This window comes from Pelodiscus sinensis, chromosome 6 (assembly GCF_049634645.1).
Source record: "Pelodiscus sinensis isolate JC-2024 chromosome 6, ASM4963464v1, whole genome shotgun sequence".
Taxonomy (NCBI): Eukaryota; Metazoa; Chordata; order Testudines; family Trionychidae; genus Pelodiscus; species Pelodiscus sinensis.
Genome location: NC_134716.1, coordinates 123348052 through 123371878, shown reverse-complemented (window position 1 = coordinate 123371878; position 23827 = coordinate 123348052).

The following is a 23827-nucleotide window of genomic DNA, read 5'->3' as shown; positions in this document are numbered from 1 at the left end:
TATATGTATAAGGAGCCTGACATGATACCTATGAATAAAATATATATGAACTGTCCTAGCATTAGTGACCTAAGGACCACTCCTTGCTGATTCACAGTGCTCAGATTCAATAGCTGTAGGGCTCTGCAGCAGCACTTCTCATATGCTACAGTAGTATTCTTGAGACTCCACAATTTCATTTTAATATGTGACCCCAGTATCACTGAGGCAGCTACTTTTCTGTGCAGGTCCTGACAACCACAGCTGATGGGGAATGTTCTGACAAAACATATTTCATCAGAAATTACCAGTTTGCCAAAAATCAACCTGTTGGAAGGTTCAGGGTCCATTTTGACTAATTTTTCAACTGGAAAGAAAACTGAAGAAAACTTTCAGATCTGTCATCGCATTTAATTTGTAAAGCTTAAGGACCATGGTCGTTGGCAGGTGGGATTGAACCTGTGACTTCAGGAGCTAACCCAGGGATGGGCAATAAAATGGTGGTGGCTCACAAGGGCCAGCCCCTGACAAGCCGCTGCCATTGTATTTACCTTGTCCATAGATAAGAGTGATTGTTCCCCGTAGCGTAGGCATAGCTGGAGCTGCATTTTTTTTTCGGAAGAGCAGATGTGCTCTTTCAGAAACCTTATCTTCCTCCTCTCACAAGGAAGAAGAGCTCTTCTGAAAGAGAAGGCTTTTCTGAAATTTGGCCCAGTGTAGAATCTATGGGAATCCAACAAGTCATCTAAGCTCTTTCAAGGAACACCTAATTTCAGTGGGGTATAAAGAACCTCAAAGGAGGAGAAACCAAGGCAGATGAACCCAACAGAATCAATGGGCATATTCAGACCTCAATGTCTGGAGTTGAACCCAACGACCACAGAATGTAGCTAGGTCTACATTACAGAGTTTTTGCACAAAAATGGCCATTTTTTTGCAAAAACTCATGGAGTGTCCACACCTCAAGCGTGGTCTTGGTTTTGTACAAGTAAAATGAAAAAACAGATGTGTAGGTATTCCTCTTTCTACCAGGAATAACTCCTTTTTGCGCAAGAGCTTTTGCACAAAAAGGTGTGTGTGGACAGGGAACAGGGGGGTTTTGCACAAAATAAGGGCAATCGAAAAAAGCCCTGGTGCCCTGGTGGCCATTCAGTGAATAGCAATCAGAGTTTTATTTTGAGAGAGCATCCATGCAGTCTGGATGCTCTTTTTTGCAAAAGCGCCTTGTTTTTTCGATGCACTTTTGCAGTGTGGAAGCTGTCTTGTGCAAGAAGATTTTGCAGAAGATCTCTTTCGCAAAAAGCTTCTTGCGCAAGAAGCCTGTAGTGCTGACATAGCGGCTACGTCTACACTGGCCCCTTTTCCGGAAGGGGCATGTAAATTTCACTAGTCATCGTAGGGAAATCCGCGGGGGATTTAAATATCCCCCGCGGCATTTAAATAAAAATGTCCGCCGCTTTTTTCCGGCTTTTAAAAAAGCCGGAAAAGAGCGTCTAGACTGGCCCCGATCCTCCGGAAAAAGTGCCCTTTTCCGGAGGCTCTTATTCTTACTTTGAAGTAGGAATAAGAGCCTCCGGAAAAGGGCACTTTTTCCGGAGGATCGGGGCCAGTCTAGACGCTCTTTTCCGGCTTTTTTAAAAGCCGGAAAAAAGCGGCGGACATTTTTATTTAAATGCCGCGGGGGATATTTAAATCCCCCGCGGATTTCCCTACGACGACTAGTGAAATTTACATGCCCCTTCCGGAAAAGGGGCCAGTGTAGACGTAGCCAGCCTGTCTCTGTGGTCATATTATTGAGAACTTACTCTATGTACTGTGAGTGCTGTCTCATGGTTGGTGCTTATTTTGGGGGCATTAGCTTTATTTGTCCAGTTGGACCACTGCTAATAGCAGTAGCCCCAAAGAGTAAAAACCAAATCCTGCAGCCTCGCTGAGGGCCCAGCTATACACATTTTTACTGATACAAGTTTCTCCTGGACTTCAGTAGGACTGCTTACAAAGTAAGGGTTGTAGGATCAGACCCAGCTGCTACCTCCATTCTCACAGCTCAATGGGCCTGAATCTCCTCTAATATTACCAAGTGTAAATCAGGAGTTATAATAGTGTAAAACATAAGCCAGGCTAGAGAATCCATCCCAAGTGAACTATCTCTATGAAAAAAGAACTAGTGGTTGGAGCTTTATGTAGTGATGGGTCTGAGCGGCTCAATTAACATCTGTACCCCCAATAGGACTGCTGGTCACATCCAGGATTTGTATTTGTGTCTGTCACAGAAACAGCAGCCAGCTTTGAAGGTCACATCTGGAATCTGACCCAAATGACGGTCGCACATGTGGAATGCTTGAATCCAAAGCGCTCGGTTCATGCCCATTTCTAATTAGAAGCGATGCTTTATTTTTTAGTGTAGCATCAGCACCTCTCTCCCAAATTAAAGCAGATGAGTTGAAAAGCTGTGGGGAAAGCTTCATTGACTCAGATGTGTGCAGTTTGATTCTGAAAGAAGCGGGATTCAAAGCTTGGGGGATTAGCAGAAAGAATAATTGAAGTGGCACTGACTGAATTCAACATGTTTGAAGCCATAAACAACAGTGTTATTAGCAAATATAAAGCCTGCGCTAAAGAATGCCAGGATGTTCCATTCACCCTAATAGGCAAGAGTGGATAATTGGGGACAAATAAAGTACTGAAAACTGTCTCTAACCACCTTTCTGAGCTCTTCCCACTACAAGCAAAATGGGTCCTGGCATGCAGCAGAATTCAGCAGTAGCTTTGGAAAACAGCTTTTGTGTTTCCCTGAAAGAATATGTTCCCGTTGCTAATGGAAAACAACAGAAGCTAAAGACAAGCACTTGAATTGTCAGATCTTTCTGTCTTCCTTTTTTTTTTTTTTTAAGTGGTAATGAGTAGACAAGGAGACAGTTTCTCAAGTCATCAAAGGCTTTGCATAGCTCTTTGGGACCTCAATAGATAATGAATTACAAACACTTCTAGCTGTGGGGACATTTAAACCAAAACTTTAAAAGTTATTTATTTTATCAAACATTTTTTTCTCCCTTTACAACGGCTTTGTCCAGGGGATGTGTTTTCCCTCAGACTCCCTCTGCTTTCCTCTCTTCTTCCTTTTTCTATGCTTTCTTCCATCATAATCTGAGACGTGGTTTGACACATGCTCTGCGCAAAGCATGGCAAATGCTGGAGTTGTTCTAGCGCCTTTACATTTACGTTCTCCTCAAACAGCAGGGGGGCTTTGTCATATTGGCCACATTTTTAAAACATGACAACATAAATCTCCTCACTGAATCATAATTACTCCTTACCTGGGGTGTGATGTAGCCAGAATTGCCACTTGCTGCTGTGAGCAGCAATATACGCCCTGGTAGAGCATTAAAGGCAAAGAAAAAAATGGGCTTTGGCAATTTGCTAACAGCTTTTTATATGGTCTCCACATTAGATGACAGCCTAGATTTCTGTAAACTGTACATATGGAAATACTGCAACTGTCAATCTGCTGCTCTTACAATACTGGCTTGCTTGCGAAGCAAAGGGGTATTCTCTAACTTGTAAACGAAAGGAATTTTTTCTTTTGCCACTGTCAGGACTTTGATCAAATGAAAGGATAGTACTGAACAACAAATCTGCATTTCCTAGGGATGGATTGCTACATAATAACAGGTTTCAGAGGTAGCCACGTTAATCTATTTCAGCAAACAACAACAAGGAATCTTGTTGCACCTTGAAGACTAATGAATGTATTAGGGCATAAACTTTCATGAGATACAACTCACTTCATCAGATGCTGAAGAGAAAGAGGCTATGTCTAGACTGCAAGCCTCTTTCGAAAGAGAGCGTCTAGACTGCACGCGGAACTTTCGAAAGAGCAAGCCGCTTTTTCAAAAGAAAGCACCCAGTGAGTTTGGATGCTCTCTTTCGAAGAAGCCCTATTTACATTCAAGAACGCCTTCTTTCGAAAGAAGCACTTTCGAAAGAAGGCGTTCTTCCTCGTGAAATGAGGTTTACCGCCGTCAAAAGAAAAGCCATGTTCTTTCGATTTAATTTCGAAAGAATGCGGCTGCAGTCTAGACGCAGGTGAAGTTTTTTCGGAAAAAGGCTACTTTTCCCGAAAAACCCCCTGAGTCTGGACACAGCCAGAGAGAAAAAAGGAAGGGATACAGAAATGGGCATGTGGCATCAGTGCTAATCCACTCTGATTTAATTAGTACTGGCATCACTCCCACCTCTGTTTCCTTTCCTTTTCTCTTCAGTGTCAGAGGAAGTGAGTTGTATCTCACAAAATCATAGAATCATAGAACACGAGAACTGGAAGGGACCTTGAGAGGTCATTGAGTCCAGTCCCTGCGCTGATGGTAGGACCCAGCACTGTCTAGACCATCCCTGATAGACATTTATCTAACCTGCTCTTAAATATCTCCAGAGATGGAGATTCCACAACTTCCTTAGGCAAATTATTCCAATGTTTAACCACCCTGGCAGTTAGGAAGTTTTTCCGAATGTCCCTCATAAACCTTCCTTGCAGCGGTTTAATACCATTGCTTCTTGTCCTATCTCCCAGGCTAAGGAGAACAATTTTTCTCCCTCATCCTTGAGACACCCTTTTAGATACCTGAAAACTACTATCATGTCTCCTCTCAGTCTTCTCCTTTCCAAACTAAACAAACCCAATTCTTCCCTCATAGCTCATGTTTCCTCATTCTTGTTGCTTTTCTCTGAACCTTTCTCCCATTTCTCCACATTTTTCTTGAAATGTGGTACCCAGAACCGGACACAATACTCCAGCTGAAGCCTAATCAGCGCAGAGTAGAGCGGAAGAATGACTTTGAAATCTTATGCCCTTTAGTTAAGTGCCACCGGACTTCTTGTTGTTTTTACATAATAATTATACATTCACTTTCAAATTCTATAGGATCTTCTATTCCAGTACTTTTCAAGCATATCACTAATGAAACTTACAACATCACTATTGGGTCGGAAACAGTATAATTGTTCAGATGGGTAAATTGAACCTCAAAGATGTTAAGTAGCAATAGCAGGAGGAGGGGAAGAATGGCTCAGTTCATAGGGCATTAGCTTGACACTTAAAAGAGTTGGCTCAAAGTCCTTACTCCTCTACAAGGTTTCTTGTGTAATCTTGGACAAGTCATTTACACTCTTTGTACCTCAGTCCCCAGGCTGTAAATAGGGTAACCAACAATGCCCTATCTTACAGGGGTGCAGAGAGGAGAAATGCTCTAACACTCATGGGATGCTCTGTTAGGGAGCGTCTACAATGCACCCTTAGCTCAAAATAAGCTACAGAAATTGCATAGTCTACAGAGTGCCAAATTTCAAAATGAACCACTATTTCAGGACATCCCTTAATCCTCGTGCAATGGGGTTTACAGGGATGTCGGAATAGCGAGCCCCTTATATTTTGAATAATGGGCTTATTTCAAAGACACAGAATAGTTATTTTGGGATACCAGAAGTATCCCAAAATAACATCACAGTGGAGACATACCCATAGGCTGCATCTAGACTGGCATGATTTTGCGGAAATCGTTTTAATGGAAAAGTTTTTCCGTTAAAAGTATTTCCACAAAAGAGCGTCTAGATTGGCAAGGATGCTTTTGCACAAAAAGTGCTCTTGCGCAAAAGCATCCGTGGCCAATCTAGACGCGATTTTGTGCAAGAAAGCCCCAATCATCATTTTAGCCATCGGGCTTTCTTGCACAAAAAATTAAGGTGCCTGTCTACACTGGCCCTCTTGCACAAGTATTCTTGTGCAAGAGGGCTGATCCCTGAGTGGGAGCGTGAAAGTATTTGTGCAAGAAGCACTGATTTTGTACATTATAAAGTCAGTGCTCTTGCGCAAATTCAAGTGGCCAGTGTAGACAGCTGGCAGGTTTTTGCACAAAAGCGGCCACTTTTGCACAAAATCTTGCCAGTCTAGACGCACCCATAGGCTACGTCTAGACTGCATCTCTTTTTCATAAAAGGGATGCAAATTAGACGTATCGCAATTGCTAATGAAGCGGGGTTTAAAATCTCCCCCGCTTCATTAGCATAAAAATGGCTGCTGCTTTTTTTCGGCATGGAGCTTTGCCGGAAAAAAGCACAAGGCTAGACGTGGCTCTTTCGGAAAATAAAGCCTTTTCCGAAAGATCCCTTATCCCTGAAAAAATAGCAGCAGCCATTTTTATGCTAATGAAGCGGGGGAGATTTAAATCTGTTAGCAATTGCAATACGTCTAATTTGCATCCCTTTTACGAAAAAGGGATGCAGTTTAGATGTAGCCATACTGTATTAGAGGTAACTTTGCGGATGGTCATACAATCAGAAATAAGCAACAGAAGTTTAGATTCTCAGTTAACTGCTCTATTTAGCTTACCAACATCCTTCCCATACTAAGCGTCTTCTGGTTCTCTCTGGTATGCTTTCTTTTATTTAAACATGAAGACTTGTTAAAAATGTATTAGCCTATATGGATTGGCAGGGTCGAGCTTTTGGTAATGAATAGCAGAGTTTTTCATGTGAAGAGCACTGGCAGGGTATGTCTACACTACAGCGCTAATTTGAACTAACTTAGTTTGAATTAGTTAATTAGAACTAAGCTAATTCGAACTAACGCATCCAGACTAAAAAAGTAGTTCGAATTAGCATTTTGCTAATTTGAACTAGTATGTCCACACAGAGTGGACCCTGAACCGGGGTTAAGGATGGCCGGAAGCAGTGCCGGCAGGGCATCGGAGTAGGACTTAGAGCGTGGAGCTGCTGTCTCAGGCTAGCCGAGGGATGTGCTTAAAGGGACCCGACCCCCACCCCGGACAGACAGTTCTCAGGGGTGCCTCACTTGCAAACCAGTCCTGGTTTGGAGTGCCCGGAGTACCCACACTGGGCACATCACAGCACTCGGCCATCAGCGCGGCTGCACTTGCCGCAGGCTGCCATCTGGGGAGAGAGGGCAATTGGGGGGCTGCAGGAGAGGTTCCAGCCCCAGAAGCCCACAGAGCCAGCCCAGTCCTCCCCATCGGGGGCTCGTATCCCATTCTTCCCTCACCTCCTTCCACTTACCCCTCCCTAGCCCCCCTTCCTGATGTACAAAATAAAGGACAATTGTGTTCAAAAATAGAATCTCTCTTTATTGAACAAAACTGGGGAAGACTGGGAAAAGGAGGTGGGAGAGGGGAAGAGAGAGGGTGGGAGAGGGGAGGGCAACTAAAATGATCAGGGGTTTGGAAGAGGTCCCATATGAAGAGAGGCTAAAGAGACTGGGACTTTTCAGCTTAGAAAAGAGGAGATGGAGGGGGGCTATGATAGAGGTCTATAAAAGCATGAGTGGGGTGGAGAGGGTGCATACAGAAAAGATCTTCATTAGTTCCCATAATAGAAGGACTAGAGGACACCAAAGGAAAGGAATGGGTAGCAGGCTTCAAACTAGTAACAGAAAGTTGTTCTTCACAAAGCAAAGAGTCAACCTGTGGAACTCCTTGCTGCAGGAGGCTGTGAAGGCTAGAACTAGGACAGAGTTTAAAGAGAAGTGAGATAAAGTGATGGAGGTTGGGTCCATGGAGTTGTATTAGCCAGGGGGTAGGAGTGGTGTCCCTGCCCAAGGTTTGTGGAAGGTTGGAGAGGGATGGCACAAGACAAATGACTTGGTCACTGTCTTCGGTCCATCCCCTCCAGGGTCCCTAAGGTTGGCCGCTGTTGGCAGACAGGCTACTGGGCTAGATGGACCTTTGTTCTGACCCAGTACAGCCATTGTAAGCTCAGGGCTCAGGGTCGGGGGTCTCAGTGGACCCCCTTGATTTTCATGCACACCTGCTCCTGGGTGGCCAGGCTGGCAGCTCTCCTGCCCTACACTGCCACTTTCCTGTGCCTAGTGTGGAGGTCATGGACGAGGTCCACAATGTCCGCACTAGACCAGGCGGGTGCCCACCTCTTGTGGTCCTGGGTAAGCTCCCAGGAGCCGCCAGCCTGGTCCCGGGAAGAGGGGGAGGGATGGGGGGCATCGGGTGGCTGGCTCGAGCCGTGTCAGGTGCAGGGTCTGCTGGCTGGGTGCTGGCAGGCTTGCACCTGGCACGTGCACCGTAGCCAGCCCATGCCCCGTTAAGAGGTCTGGGGCCGGGAGAGGGGCAATAGAGTTTCCCTGGTGTTGGCCAGAGTGGCCACCAGGGAAAGCTGGGGAGGGCTAGCCTCCCACTAGTTCGAATTAAGGGGCTACACACCCTTAATTCGAACTAGTAAGTTCGAACTAGGCTTAATCCTCGTGGAATGAGGTTTACCTAGTTCGAACTAAGCGCTCCGCTAGTTCGAATTAAGTTCAAACTAGCGGAGTGCTAGTGTAGCGCCTATCAAAGTTAATTCGAACTAACGTCCGTTAGTTCGAATTAACTTTGTAGTGTAGACATACCCGCAGATATACCTAGTTTTTTAATTAACTCAAGTAATTAAAAAAAATAAAAGGAAAATGTACATGCTTTATTGAAATGATTGCATTTCTCAAAAATACAGTGTTATTTTTAAGAAGTTAACGTTAGTAATTTTTTAAAATGAGAATACCACAATGTGTATTTTTGTCTTCATCTCTATACATTTTTATCATTCGCTATGTTTTAACAAAAAAGGGCTATAGTCAATTTGGTTTCCAATAACATTGTCTTCTAGTTTTCACACCCTAAGCATTGATTTAGTTGGGCCAAAATAGAACTCTATTCAAATTTCTCTCTTTTATCTCTTTTCTGCAAGGTTTATTGAGAAGCAATCCTACTCAAGGTTCATCCTGTTTTTCAGTCTCTTTCAATATTCTCTCTAAGGGTACATCTGGACTAAATCTAAGAGCATCTAGACTACATCTATTTCTGTTGACAAAGCAAGCCGCTTTGTCGACATGAGAGTGTAGATGCAAAGGACAGTGTAGATGCAATAACGTCTTCTCTCAACAGAACTCTGTCAACAAAAGGCATTATTCCTCATAGAATGAGGTTTTCCACTGTCGACAAAACTGCCGAGTTCTGTCCACATTATGTTGACAGAACTCGTTGGTAGTGGAGACGCAGGTATAGTTTATGTCGACAAAAGTCCACTTTTGTCGACAAAACTCTGTAGTCTAGACTTACTCTCTGTCAAGTCAATTTTTAGGACTGTACCTGCTCTGGTGATTATCACTTTTCTGTTTGGTTTTATGAGAAGCAGTCCCATTCGAGGCACACCCCATTTTCCTGGCACAACCAAACACTTACCTTGTTTTTAGTTTTGGTAAGGGGAAGTGATGTACCAAATTTGGTGGTCCTAGATTGTACAGTATAAGGGGAATTCTTGATCAGACAACCCCCATAAAATACATAGGAGACTACACTGAATCCTGTCCCAGATTGGTTAGGAGTGTAAATCATTACCATCTGAAGCTATTCAGGAGCCATCTGCATATGAATTAGTAGCCTGGGTGCTCTTCCTGTTGCCTGCGTTATGTAACTTATTGTCTCAGTGACAAGGTGTGCTAATTACTCATTACTAGAGGCAACCTCTCCTAGTCAATGGTGAAGAACTTTGATGAGAAAGTGTGTAGAAAGCACTTTTTATTTTATTTGTACTGACTTTTTAATCCCACTGTATTCTGGTACGTAGCATAAGCTGTCAGTTCTATTCATGGGTGGCATGTATGTTAGGCAGGGGAAGGCACAGCCTTCCCAAACCGCTAGACTGTCCCCACCCATACTCCACCTCAAGAGCACCTACTGTAGACATATTGGGGGTGGAGTGTTGCTGCCCTCAGGCACCCACCCTGCCTGTGCTGCAAGGCCAGGGAGGCTGGGGTTGGTCACGTGCCTTCTGCCACCCCATGCTCGGGGGCCATGGATGCTGGGTCCAAATACCCTTCTCCCTCTCCATGATCTGGAGCCTCCCCGTGCTCTTGGGCTCTGAGCTCTGGAGCTGGGGAGGCTCGGTCTGCATGCCACCTCACCTTCCCATGATGGGGGGCAGAGCTTGGGCAGAAAGGGTGGAGTGGGGGCGGGGCTGGGAGCTTGCCTTCCCCCATCCCTACCTTCACCCACCATCCATGGTTCTATCTCTTCCATTGATATTTTATTTTACTGAGGGGGAAAAGAAGATGGGGAGAAGGAAAGGGAAAATGCAGACTATCAACCAGTCATGTCTAATGCTCTGGAAAAATGTCTACTATACATCAGTGAAAGAGGCCAGGAATTTATATTATATGTGTCCGACCTCGGAAAAAAAAAGGGAGGAAGCGCTGTTAATCTTTGTTGATATGGTAGAAGATTTACACATTTTAACTGTGATTGAGAAAGAAAACACATTAAGTAGATGCATAGTGGTAATAGATTTCAGGCTAGTTTGCTTTAGATGAGAAACTAAAGTCTAGGAAGAAATCCTCTGTTGGTTTAACTTGGTTCCAATGGAGTTACGACAACTTACACCCGTTGAGGATCTGCTTCCTGCAGTGTAAGCACATGAGGAAAACAGAAGTCTGAACACAAAGTACTTGTCCTTGGTGTGGACCTGGCTTGTATTAATCTCTGACTAGTAATGAAAACCAAACCAAGGTGTAAGTCTTAGGCAAGTTTGCTTTGTTTTAGAACATGGCAAATTTTTTCATCCAAGCGTAGTAAAGACTCAATGATTTCTGCTATACTGTTATTTCTGACCAAGCCAGGAAATGGAAATACAGGAGATTAAATTCTACTCTCACATCTGGTATTGGCCACTGTTGGCAGACAGGAGACCGTGCTGGATAGACATATTCCCCGTATGACAGTTCTTATGTTCATAATTCAGAGTGGCTTCAAAATAGAGATGGTCAAAACATTGCTAATGGGAAAAAAAATCCACGAGAAAAAGTATTGTCAAAGATCAAAACATTCGAAAGGAACATGTCAATGTCAAGAACATTCCTTTTTGAAAAATTTACCGAAGTGTTTTAATCAATTTCACCATATTGACATGATCCATTTAGATTTTTCATTTCTTAATGATTTCTCACTTAGAACATTTATTTTATGATGTAATATAAAAAATTAAAAGCCAAAATTGGAATGAAACCTCATCTAAATGAGGTTTGATCCAAATGATTTTCTTTCCAAATGAAAAATTAAAATTCTGATCATAAACAAATTTTGAAATGATGAAACTTCTCATGCAACTGTACTTCAACTTATCCCGGACATGATTATTATGCTTCTTGTAGTTGCTGGTGTGCAGACAGAGTGTGTAATACCAGCTGTGAATGGTAGCTAATCACATTGAATAGGTGTGCTAATCACATTGTATAGGTAGATAATCACACTCCCTCAGTATCTCCAGCACACACAGAACTCATGGTTCATGGGGATTTGTTTGTTTTAAAAAAGAAAGAGTAAAGCTTCGTGCTCCTGAATTTGACTAAAAAGTAAAACTCTGCCAGAATCTTTATGTTGTGCATGAAAAGCTCCTGGTTTTCTTTTCGCGGTTCCAGAACTTCCAATTTGATCCAGAAGTTACTGGCCGCCTTTTCCCAGCTGTGTCCCTTATCTTTTCAAAGTTTGCCACACGTTTCCTCAGACACTGTAGCAGATGGACAACTGCAACCCTTTGGCATTGAAATGTATGCCCCGTTGTATTACCGTAACCGTCTCTCTTCCATTCTTTTTTCTATTCCATCAAAACTCCAAAAGCACAGAGCTACATTTCATTCATAAATTGGATGAGATGTGGAATTACTGTGATGGCAGCTGAGCCACTGGAGGTTGCTATGCGTGTCTCAGTCAATATAAAATGCCACTTTCTCTAACACGCATATACGCTACTTACAATTCACAGGAGAACAGAGGAACGAAAACCAATAGCCACATACATATCTTATGAGTGGTTACTGATGAAAAAGCTCTAAGGCTATTCCGCAGCAACACAGATGTTGTAACTCTGTTATTTATAGTCAACAATCTGATATAGCACCATGATGAACTAAGCAAAATAAATTACCCAGAACACAGTTAAAACAAAGTTTATGACTTTTTTTTGTGAACAAAATTCAAAAGGTGCATCCTAGCATGGGGAACACATTCCGTTTTGCAAAATTTAAAACAGCTTAAACATTACATTTACCGCTGACGGATTTGACGCTTGTTCTGATGTGCTCTTGTTTTGCTTTCCTACCTGCAAATAACGATAGCAATTAATACTAAATTATTCATCATTTCATTCAAAATCACAGCCTGTCCTGATTTTAGGCTTAAGTTTGATTTCACGTGCACTTGTGTTCCACCACTTTAATTTCAGTGATCTGATGGAGTTAGACATGATTTACACCAGTGCAAAAGAGAGCAGGATCAGGCCTTATTATGCTTAAAGAGATACCATCAAGCAATTTAATCCATAAACTCCTTTATTTAAGGTTCAGGTTTAGCAAAACATATAAACATATGCTTAGTTTTAAGCTCATGCCTAAAGACTTCTCCTCAGGAAGCACTGGGGAGTAATTACTTTGAATGACGCTGGGGAGTAGTTTTTTTAAAAAATAGCAGTAGCGGAGCATCCACTCTACCGCAATTTCGAAATAACTATTGCAAAATAAGCAAAATTCCTTGTGGAAAGCTGGAGATATTATTTTGAAATAACCAGTCCCTTATTTTAAAATGGTAGTGTGGACGCTCCACTTGTTATTTCCAAATAAGGGGTGGGGCTTATTTCAAAATAACTCCCTAGTGTAGACCAGGGTCTAGAGACTTTACATTAGTTCTTCCTTGTGGCTACATTCCTTAATCTAAACCAGAAACGACTTAAGGTTGAAGGAACATGTTTGATTCATTGTATGTGGAAATGGAAGAAGCTTTCAGGTATACATCCCCACTGCAACATTGTGCTTGTGTTAGTGTATGTGAAAGAGGGTCCTTCCTCCCATTGCTGGTGCCTTAGGCAGCCTCGCACCATTACTTCCTTTGGGGGGGATGATGAAGCTAAGGGGGAAAGTGGTTGCCAAGTCTCCCAGACCAGATAGAGGGGGGACTATTTTCTGTAGTGATGTCCAGTCCAGGAGAGTTGGCCATCTGGAGCAGAGCCAGGATGGAGCTCAGGGTTGGAGGTGCAGCAGGGGCCCACACAGCTAGCCAAAGAGAAGTGGCACTTTTAAGCAGAAAAAGCTGCTTTTCTCTAGCCACCAGCTGTGCCCCTCCCCCCTTGCTCATTCCTTCAGCCCGTGAGGACTGCTCCCCCCAGCCAGTTAGCCAGGGGATGGGGTAGGTGGCTGCTGGACTGACACTGAGCTAGTGGTGGGTGGCCTGAGTTTGAGGTGGGGCGTGGGGAATCCATAGGCATCAACACAGCTGCATAGGGCACCATGAAATTTGGGGCAATTTGGTGCCCCACATTTCATGGTGCCTTACCCAACTTCATGTCTTGCCTATTGGTAGGGATGGCCCTGATGTGAAACATTCTGCATTCATTTATTTCAAAGGCATTCACACAATGAACTGCAAAGCAGCGACTTTTTCATGAAATGTTCACTCTTCTGGGCATAGTTTCCATTCCAAAAATGATCTTAAAGGATCCCTCCTTTGAGCATATTTTTTTAATCCTATCAGAGATCTGTAAAGTCTCATTTTTCACCTGTTTGGGAATGACCATGATGAATGGTTTGCTCTCTTGTCCATGCATGCTCAGCTGAAGTCTCATGGGAGAAGTATATACTAGTTTTGTTCTTTATGGGCTTGAAGACTGTTTCTGAAGTTGTCAAGAAAGTCTATTCACTTTGGCTGTGTCTAGACTGCCGGGTTTTTCCAAAAAAAGTAGCCTTGTTTCGAAAAAACTTCACCTGCATCTAGACTACAGCCGCGTTCTTTCGAAATTAAATCGAAAGAATGTGGCTTTTCTTTCGACGGCAGTACTCCTCATTTCACGAGGAAGAACGCCTTTTTTCAAAAGTGCTCTTTCGAAAAAAGGTGTTCTTGAATGCAAACAGGGCTTTTTTGAAAGAGAACATCCAGACTGCCTGGGTGCTCTCTTTTGAAAAAGCGGCTTGCTTTTTCGAAAGTACCGCTTGCAGTCTAGACGCTCTTTTTCGAAAAAGCCTCTTTTGAAAGAGGCTTGCAGTTTAGACGTAGCCTTTTGGTGCCTCCATTTTTTGGGTTCCCAGCAAGAGACAAGCCGTGTCTGCCACTTGCGGTGAAACTAATGGGAGCTGTAGGGGCAGCCATCTCTGGTTATCAGGTCTTAGGTGGGCACCAAAAATGAATGTTGCAAGCAGTAACATTAAAATGGATGCTTTTAGACCAATGATGGACAACCTAAGTAAGTGAATGGGGTGCGTGAGTGGCCCTCCTCCATCTCAGTGGACCGTAAGATTGTTGTAACCAAGATGGTCTCCCAGGAGAGTTGGTTTTGCTAACTGCACTTCCGTAAATAAAATGTATGTGGTGTGCCAAATGAACCATAGCAGCACTTTGATTGGCTGCAGGAAGAGTGCACAGTTCTCAGCATGCACTTCACTTTATGTGCCTTTACTTTAAGTGTGTGCCACTTTTGTAATATGGGTAGGAAAAAACCAGTGTGGATGAAAACGAGCGGAATCTGGCACCTTTGTATGTGGGCAACAAAATGTCTCATGGGCCACACATAGAACCCAATGGGCCGCAGGTTGTCCACCAGTGTTTGTATTCAGAATGGCCTGGGAAGGGAAGGACATCATGGATACAAAAGCGGAAGTTATGGATGGAAGGGTCTGCAAATGGATAAACAGCATGATTCGAAACTGCCCAGAGCAGGTAATGGGCTCAGACTTTCACAGATTTAGAATAAAACTTATTTTTCCATGGATAACTATGTCCAGGGGATTACACCAAGACCTTTTGGCTGTGAAAGGGAGGAAGAGCATCTCAAAGTCAGGATAAATCAATGCTCTGACAGACAATATTGCTTACAAATGGAGACAGCAGGAAAGTCTTTCCTTGTAGGTGACCTACAGCAAGAGTGGATGTTCCAGTTCTTTCCTCATTCAGCCCTGCACAGCTGGATATTAACTAGGATGTCAGGGCAGAAGTGAGTTCAGTATTTGGCTCAAAGGGTTGATTACAATGGAACACTCAGGTTATGTTTAGACTGCAGGTTTCTTTCTGAAGAAGCTTTTGTTGGAAGAGATCTTCTGAAAAAATGTCTTCCAACAGAGAGCGTCCACACTGCAAAAGTGCATCGAAAAAGTGATCTGCTTTTTCAAAAGTGAGTGTCCAGACTAAATGGATGCTTTCTCACATGTAAGCTGTGATTGATATGGATGGAATGGCCACCAGGGCACCTGTGATTTTCCTCTTTCCTCTTCTTCCGAAAGAACTCCCTCTTCCCAATCCACACACGCCTTTTTGTGAAAGAGCTCTTTTGGAAAAAGGTTACTTCCTCGTAGAATGAGGATTACCAATACCAGAAAAACCCCACTGTTCTTTCGATTTTATTGTGGAAGAACACAATTACCAGGGCTCGACAATTAAGGCAGTCTACTCACCCGTGGCGAGTAGATTTTAGCCCGTTGTGGCCGCGCAGCACGGTCAGCGCATGCGCAGCATAGTCTGCTCATGTGCAGAGTGCAGTTCTGCGTGGCTGGCGAGTGGGGCTCATTGCCTCTCGGCAAGCCCTGGCAATTACCATGTGGAAATTCCTCAAGTTTTGTTGGAGAAATGGCTGTTTTTCCTACAAAACTCTGTAGTGTAGATATACCCTCAGGCTACATCTAGACTGGCATGATTTAGCGGAAATACTTTTAACGGAAAAGTTTTTCCATTAAAAGTATTTCCACAAAAGAGCGTCTAGTGGCTCTTGTAGAGCAATGGTCCAACAGGTGGCAGAAGAGGCTAGGTGGGAAAACTTGTGTATTTTAATCTTGCCACTGATTTGATATGTAACAGGCTAGTTTATTCTTAAGCTCAGTGTGCCTCAGTTTACCCATCCCCTAAATAACTACAATACTCCTTTCCAGGGAGTTAGGAGACTAGCCTCAGTTTGTTGTTGTTGTTGTTTGTAAAGAGCTTTCATATTTTTCTACTTGTAATAATTTTAAATGCATCATGAATGCATTTCACTAATCACTGAAGAAATTTGAATGCTAATACATTCATGGTTTCTAATGCCAGAAGGGAACCCTGTGATCATCATATCAGACCTTCAAAACTCAGGCCATAACATTTGCTGAAATAATTCCTGTTTTTATTAGAGCAGGTCTGTTAGAAATACAATCTCATCTTGATTTTAAAATTGCCAATGATGGAGAATTCACCACAACACTTGGTAAATTGTCCCATTGGTTAATTACCCTAATAATGATGCGAGATGGTCCAGTTATTCATTGTAAGTGATGTTTCTAATTAATTTTGGCCCTTTTTTTTCTGCTTGCAAATAGCTTATGAACTGATCCTGATTCCTGTTAATATGTTTATTATTCCTAAATCTCTGCTGAATAGCTTCTGCAAACACAGTTCAGCCTACGAGTTGTTGATTAACTAATTGCTGACATTTTTTGCTTTGAGCATTCAGTGTCATGGATTGGTTATTTATAGTGTGTGATGGAAACCTAAGTGATGTATTATTGATTCTGAAGGATTATTCAGATTTCTACACACTAGAGAGCAAGAATCACATTTTATACCCCTTTTTCTCCTGCCCAGTAGTCCAGTTATCCCTGAACTACAAGTCCCAGAATTCTTTTCAACAGGGAGGCAAATAGGCAGGGGCTTGTTAGGAACTCTGGGTATGTCTACACTACCCTCCTAGTTCAAACTAGGAGGGTAATGTATGCATACCGCACTTGCTAATGAAGCCCGGGATTTGAATTTCCCGGGCTTCATTAGCATAAGCGGGGAGCCGCCATTTTTAAATCCCCGCTGCTTCGAACCCCGTGTAGCGCGGCTACACGGGGCTCGAACTAGGTAGTTCGGACTAGGGTGCCTATTCCGAACTACCGGTACACCTCGTTTCACGAGGAGTACCGGTAGTTCGGAATAGGACCCTAGTCCGAACTACCTAGTTCGAGCCCCGTGTAGCCGCGCTACACGGGGTTCGAAGCAGCGGGGATTTAAAAATGGCGGCTCCCCGCTTATGCTAATGAAGCCCGGGAAATTCAAATCCCGGGCTTCATTAGCAAGTGCGGTATGCATACATTATCCCGCTAGTTCGAACTAGCGGGGTAGTGTAGACATACCCCCACTTATGTCTACATTGTAATTAGACCTCTGTGGCCTGCACAGGTAACTTTGGCTCATGGGGCTTGGGCTAATTGCAACCCCTGAGATTCTAGACTATGGGCTCCAGCCCTAACCCAAACCTCTCCAACACAATTAACAGACCTTTAACCTGAGCAATGCAAACCTGAGTCAGGTAGCCCAGGCTGGGAACAGGTTTTTAACTGCAGTGTAGACAAACCCATTAAGACCCAGATCAGAACGTGGCCTGGCATTTCTCCAATGCTGTTCCTGACCATTACTTCAGTGCTGAATCGAAAAAATTGTCGTCTTCTGGATCAAACTCCCTGAGCAGCGGGTATTTTTCTGGAGGCCTCCTAGTCCAGTACTGACTAGGGAAAACCTTGTTTAGCATATGACATCTGACGTGATCACGCCACAAAATCATGTTGTATTTAAGGAAGAGCATGATGATTCTTCATTAGTTTCAACAGAGCAAATGTTATAACTGCCGAGTCTCAGTTCTGCAAACTAGGCATCTAAACCAGAGTGGCAGTCACAGTGTAAAAATGTGGCTTAGTCTAGTCTACTCAGTGTGAATACAGGCCAGCAATTCAGATAGTCAAAAGTACAGTTAGAAGATGGAAGGGTGGAACTCAGTAACCTGTTGTCCTCAATGATGTGACAGTTAGATAGCTGAACAATTGAGATATCAACTTGTGAATCAAATGAAAGGTGAATCTAGGAAGACTTTATTTCAAATTATAGTCTGAAAAATAAAGATGGAAAAAAATGGGGTGATTATAAATGAGCTCTGCAAAGAAAAAGGAAGAAATATATAATGTAGATAATTATGCAAACAAGATTTTCATCCCGTAAATTTTAATAAAATTAGGTTTAACAAAGATCTCCAGGGAGGTAGCCCTGAGAAGTTTATCAAGATGAGGTCTGGATTGAGGAAAATTGACTGTACAGCTAAATTGATTTAAGAGGGAAGAACTTAAAGACTATCAGCTCTATTGGACAAAAATATGATACAAATACACATTTTCCATTTATTTAAAAAAATATTGTTCTAAAATATTAAACGTTGGTGAAGAACTATGAAAACTGAAAGAAGAGCAGGGGAAAATGTGTCCCCCTGAGTCAATTGGCAAATATGACTCTTAGGTTGAAGACATTCCCTGGAATCCACTAAGTTGTAGGTGAAAACATGAAGTCTGTGTCTACGCTGGCATGAATTTCCGGAACTGCTTAAAACAGAATACTATTCCGTTTTCAGTTTTTCTGGAAAAGGAGCATCTACATTGGCAGGCTGCTTTTCCAGAAAAGCCCTTTTTCTGGAAAAGCGTCTGTGGCCAATGTAGACGCGCTTTTCCGGAAAGAGCCCCGATTGCCATTTTCGCGATCGGGGCTTTTTTCCTGGAAAAGACTACTGGGCTGTCTACACTGGCCCTTTTCCGGAACAGTGTTCCAGAATAAGGACTTATGCCCGAGCAGGAGCAGAATAGTTTTTCCAGAATAGCGGCTGATTTTGTACAGTAGAGCATCGTTGCTTTTCTGGAAATCCATAGGCCAGTGTAGACAGCTCGCAGCTTATTCCAGAAAAGCGGCTGATTTTCCGGAATAAGTGGCCCAGTGTAGACACAGCCGAAGTGAATTGACTAGATTCCCATAGAAAGTCTCATTTTTAGTAAGACTTAAGAACATAAGAATGTCCACATGGGTCACACACATAAATTCACAATGAATAAGCTGAAACTTGAAATGAAACAAAGTATTCTAACCAGTGGAGTAATGAAATTCGTGTTGTCTCCCGCAAAGAATGTTAATTGATTGGCGAGGCACAATTTCCCTGGACAAAAGCTCTGTTCACTCTTCCCCAATATATTATCTTCATCTACATGTCAAATAATTGTATTCTCTAATATCGTTTCAGCCAATTTACCTGGTATTGCCAGGATTGCCTCTGGATCCTTTTTTAAAAATCAGTGTTAAATTATCTACCTTTTAGTCATGGAATACAAAGGCAGATATTGTAATAGTGTAATTTCATATCTGAGTTCTTTTAGTATTCTTGGGTGAATACCATCTGTCCTGGTGATCTATTACTGTGAGGCTTATCAATTTGTTCCAAAACCTCCTGTATTGACATGTCTTTGTTTGCTAAAAAGAATGGTTCTAGGGTAGGGATCTTCCTCATATCCTCTGCAGTGAAGAACAATGCAGAGAATTCATCCAGCATCTACACAATGGGCTTGTCTTACCTGGGTCCTTTTTTAGCACCTTGATCATTCATTGGTTTCACTGATTTTTTGGCAGGCTTCATGCTTTTGATTACATACAAAAAGTTGCTGTCCGTTTGTGTGTCTTTTGCTACTTGCTCTTCATATTCTTTTTTTGGCCTGCCTTATTATATTTTTACAATCGTCTCCCAAATTGTATGTTCTCTTCTATTTTTCTCACTCAGATGTGACTTCCAATCTTTAAAGATGCCTTTTTGCCTTTGACCACCCCTTTTACTTGCTCTGTAATCATAGTGGCTTTTTTTGACCTCTTGCTGCTTTTGATTTTCTTTTTATTTGGGGAAGATATTTAGTTTGAGCCTCTATTCTGGTGTGTTTAAATAGTTTCTATGGCACTTGCAGGCATTTCACCCTTTTTTTGAAGTTAAATGCATTGGTGGTGAGTTTCTCTGGTATGTCACCCCTACAAAGATGTTAAATTTAATATTACGGTTGCGATCCCTCAACAGTTCAGCTTTCTTTGCCTCTTGGACTAAATCCTCTGCTCCATTTAGGACTAAATCAAGAATTGACTCTCCCCATGTGTGCTCCAGGGTAGCTCTCAAAGCTATTAAACCCAACTATCTGGATTTGTAATACTGAAATCCATCATTATTATTACCTGGCCTCTTCCTCTGGGTGAGAGGAGTCCATGATGTCATATGGAAGGAGTCTACCACCAAGGTTTCCTCTAAGCTGTGCCACAACACAGCCCTGAAGCTACTTAATGAGCCCCACTCAGCCAGGGGCTCAGGACTCACACATGGAACTGCCTGGCTGGGGGGTGGGGCACTTCTCCCTCAGTGACAGCAGCAGCTCCCTGCTGAGGACAGAGCAGTGAGTCTCTTCCGGAAGGTAGGGAGAGGACTTGTAGGGCGGGGACGTGTTTCTTCCAGTTGGGAGACACTCACTGCCTTCTTGAGTGGCATTGACCCCATGCCTAAGTGGCACTTCCTTACCAGTTGCAGACACTCCCAGAATACAGCCCTCTAGAAGTGTCTTTCATTCAAGGGATTTGAGTCCAGGCTTTCTGGATGTTTCTGGGGATAAGGCTGAGTCTTAGCATAGAACTGAACTCTCTGTTGTGTAATTTAGAGATATTTACTTGCCCATGGTCTCTGGACAGCTTCCATTCTAGAGATACATCATGACTGTTCATGGGCCAATAATTGTACTAGGGAACAGAATTTAGCACTCATTTACCTTGTGACGTCTTCAAAGTACTTTGCAAACATTAACTACTTCTCCCAACTTCCTCATGAGGTGGCTCAGTATTTTAATTCTCATTTCACGCCATGGCAAATGGAAGAAGGGAGTGGTGGTGACTTGATCATCGCAACACAGAGGGAATCATGGTTATAACCACAAATACAAGCCAAGGAGTCCCTTATTGCTAATTTGTGTTCACACCAGTAGGCCACCCCATAGACACAATTACAGTACCATCATGTGGGGCCCAGGTCAACCTTCAATGCAGAAGCTGAGTGGAGAATAGCTCCCTGTGCCATCCCTATACACAGGAATCAATGTAACCCAGAATATCTTCTTCCTCACTGACATTGGTTAATATAAGCAACGGTGGGCAACTTGCCGCCCACGGTCCACATGCGGCCCCTTGGGGTTTTATGTACGGCCCACAAGATAGTTTGTTTATCATTCTCTATGTGTTGGGTTGCCAGATTGCACTGGTTTCCATTCATGTAGATTTTTTCCTATTGGTATTGCATGTGAAGCAAGGACATGTGAAGCGAGGCGCATGCTGATTGCACTCAACATTGACCGTGACAGCTGTACGCTGCCTGTGCATCCAATCAAAGTGGCTAGCGACTAGCGTGTTGGACACCACAGGTGTGTTATGCAGAGTTCCTCCTCTTATCTGTCATGAAGAGATTTTCAAGATTTTCTCTGGACTGAAATGTCTACTATTTAAGGCCAGGGACATTTTTAAGCAAGGCTAGAGACTTGCCTTTCTGGAGCTGCCTATAATTCATGGGATATTTTTATGCATTTTTATTTATTTATTCTTCACTGAGTGATTTTTTTCTTTATTACACAGTACAGTATTGTGTAAACCAAAAGCATGAACTTCCTGGCTTCTGTGATTCTTTGACAGGAATGGCATACTGATATTTACATTAAAGTGTCATTTCTTTTCTTTATACTGAATCAACCATGAAAGAGAAAATAAAATAGTTTTCTATAGATTCACGTTTCTAAGCCAGAAGGAACCATTATGGTGATATGTCAGATGTCCTGGATAATACAGGCCATTAGAATTTCATCCAGTAATTTTTGCATCAAGCCCACAACATGTGGTTATTATCAAGAAGGAATGTGCTTAGACAAGAACCCTTTTCCCCTGGATGTCTATGATGTATATTCTACCTTTGCTCACTAGTGAAGCAGAGTCATTACCATCTGATGACGGTTGGAAGGATATAGAGCGGCCCCTACCAGCAATGGGCAAGCTAAGTGAGTGAGCAGGCTACATGAGTGGCCCTTCTTCATCTCAGTGGGGCGCAAGATGGTTGTAATCAAGACAGTCTCCCGGGATAAGGTAGTTTTGCTAACTGTGCTTGCGTACCTAGAATTTGCAGGATGTGCTTGTTGAACTGTAGCAGTACTTTGATTGGATGCAGAGGGCGCGCACGGCAGTCACGGTCAATATTGAGTGCCGGTTGAGTGTGGTTAGTTCACTAGAGTGGTGGCTACTGATTCAGAATTTGTTGGACTGGTTGGACTTCAGACTGGTTGGACATCGTGTCATAGAGCATCGACCTCACCAACTGATTCCTGCCTCTGTGCTGGTGCAGCTGAGCTCCATACCCAGATGCACAAGGAGAGCCAGATTCAGTGTCACCTTGCCCCTGGCATTGTCATTTATACCAGTGCAAAGTGAGAGCCTGCTGCTATTTGATCAGGATGGCAGTGTTCTGCACGGGAACGATGGTGACACAAAGCATAGGGCAGTGGAGAATTGGGCCTTGGAAGTGAAATAATCAAGAATGACTTTTCAAAAGAGATGGGAAGACACAAACTGGATGTTGGGGATTTGAAGAGGTAAGTCGTACAGTCTCAGAGGAAAGATTGTGATGAGCCCTGCCCAGGTGTCTAAGTCACAGGAGGGACCATATGGAGCCAAGTGCAGGAGCCAACCAGAGGAATACAAAATTGACTGGCTTCAGAGGGGCACGCTCTGTACCACTGCTGCAATCCAAATGCTTTCCCCACCATGGCCCAAGGAGATCACTCTCCTGGCTAGTTATTGGGAAAACCCGTGCTTCTGCTTGTTCCAACCGGTGCCTGCCCTAAAGCCAACCCAGTCAGGATAGCAAGCACTTGTACTGTGATAGGCTTTCATTGACTCCCCTGATGAGGGCATGGAGAGGCACGTTACAGGTCAAGCCATAGCCTGGCTCTTGATTCCACTCAACACCAGTGAAGGGGGATGACTGCTGAGTATGCTCTGTATCATATTGGCTCCTAAATCCCTACCTCCCTGGGGTGCTCCTCCTGCACTCTTGGAGGAATTCCAGAGAAGCTAGACCAAATCTGTATGTTCTTCGGCCTCTCCCAGTGCAGCCAGTGGATTAGAGATGGGTGTACCTGGACTTTTACTGCTCCCTACCAGAGGCTTTGGATCCCTACCGCACCTCAACCCAGGAAGTAGTGAGGTGGGAGGAAAAGAACAGACAAGCAGGTCCTCCACACCTTCCTAGAGAGGCCTTAATGGAGCAGTCAACTTAGAAGCTAAAGAGACCTGGTCTTTCAAGGGCTATCAAGGTGAGTGACCTCCAATCAGAGCCTGAGAGACTCAGATAAAAGGCACTGCAGGGCCTTACCAGGTCAGTTCCAGGCCAGGAAATGAGGGACAATGTTGAGTGTGCCTTTCTGGCCATAAGAACTTGAGAGGGAGCCAGAGAGCCTAAATCCCTTTGTCTATCAGGGAGACTTAACTTCCTCAGAACATGGTGCAGAAGTAAATTTCCAGATACCATGTATGATTTCTTCTTGCTTGTCCTGAAAACCATAAGGGTGGAGTCAATTCTTGATTTAGTCCCACGTGGCATACAGGAGCAGGCCAAAGTGGCAGATACAGCTGAACTGCATCCAGAAGCAGCCAGAGTTTAGCAACCAGAAGGAAATTTAATTTAATGTCCGTGTGGGGGAAGGGAAATGCCAAAGAAACCCATCAAACTAGCATTTCACAAGACCAGGAGACCCTCACAAAAATGAGGAAGCTGGTAAAACAGAAATCGAAAGGAATAATCGCGAGAGCAAAATGCCTGCAAGATGAATGGGGAGTATTGAAAGCACCTTCACAGAGGTTCAAACTAAATGTATACCCCAAATAATTTTAGAGACAACCTGAGTAGTCCTCTGAAAATATCCATTCAATGTGAAATAGGAGTC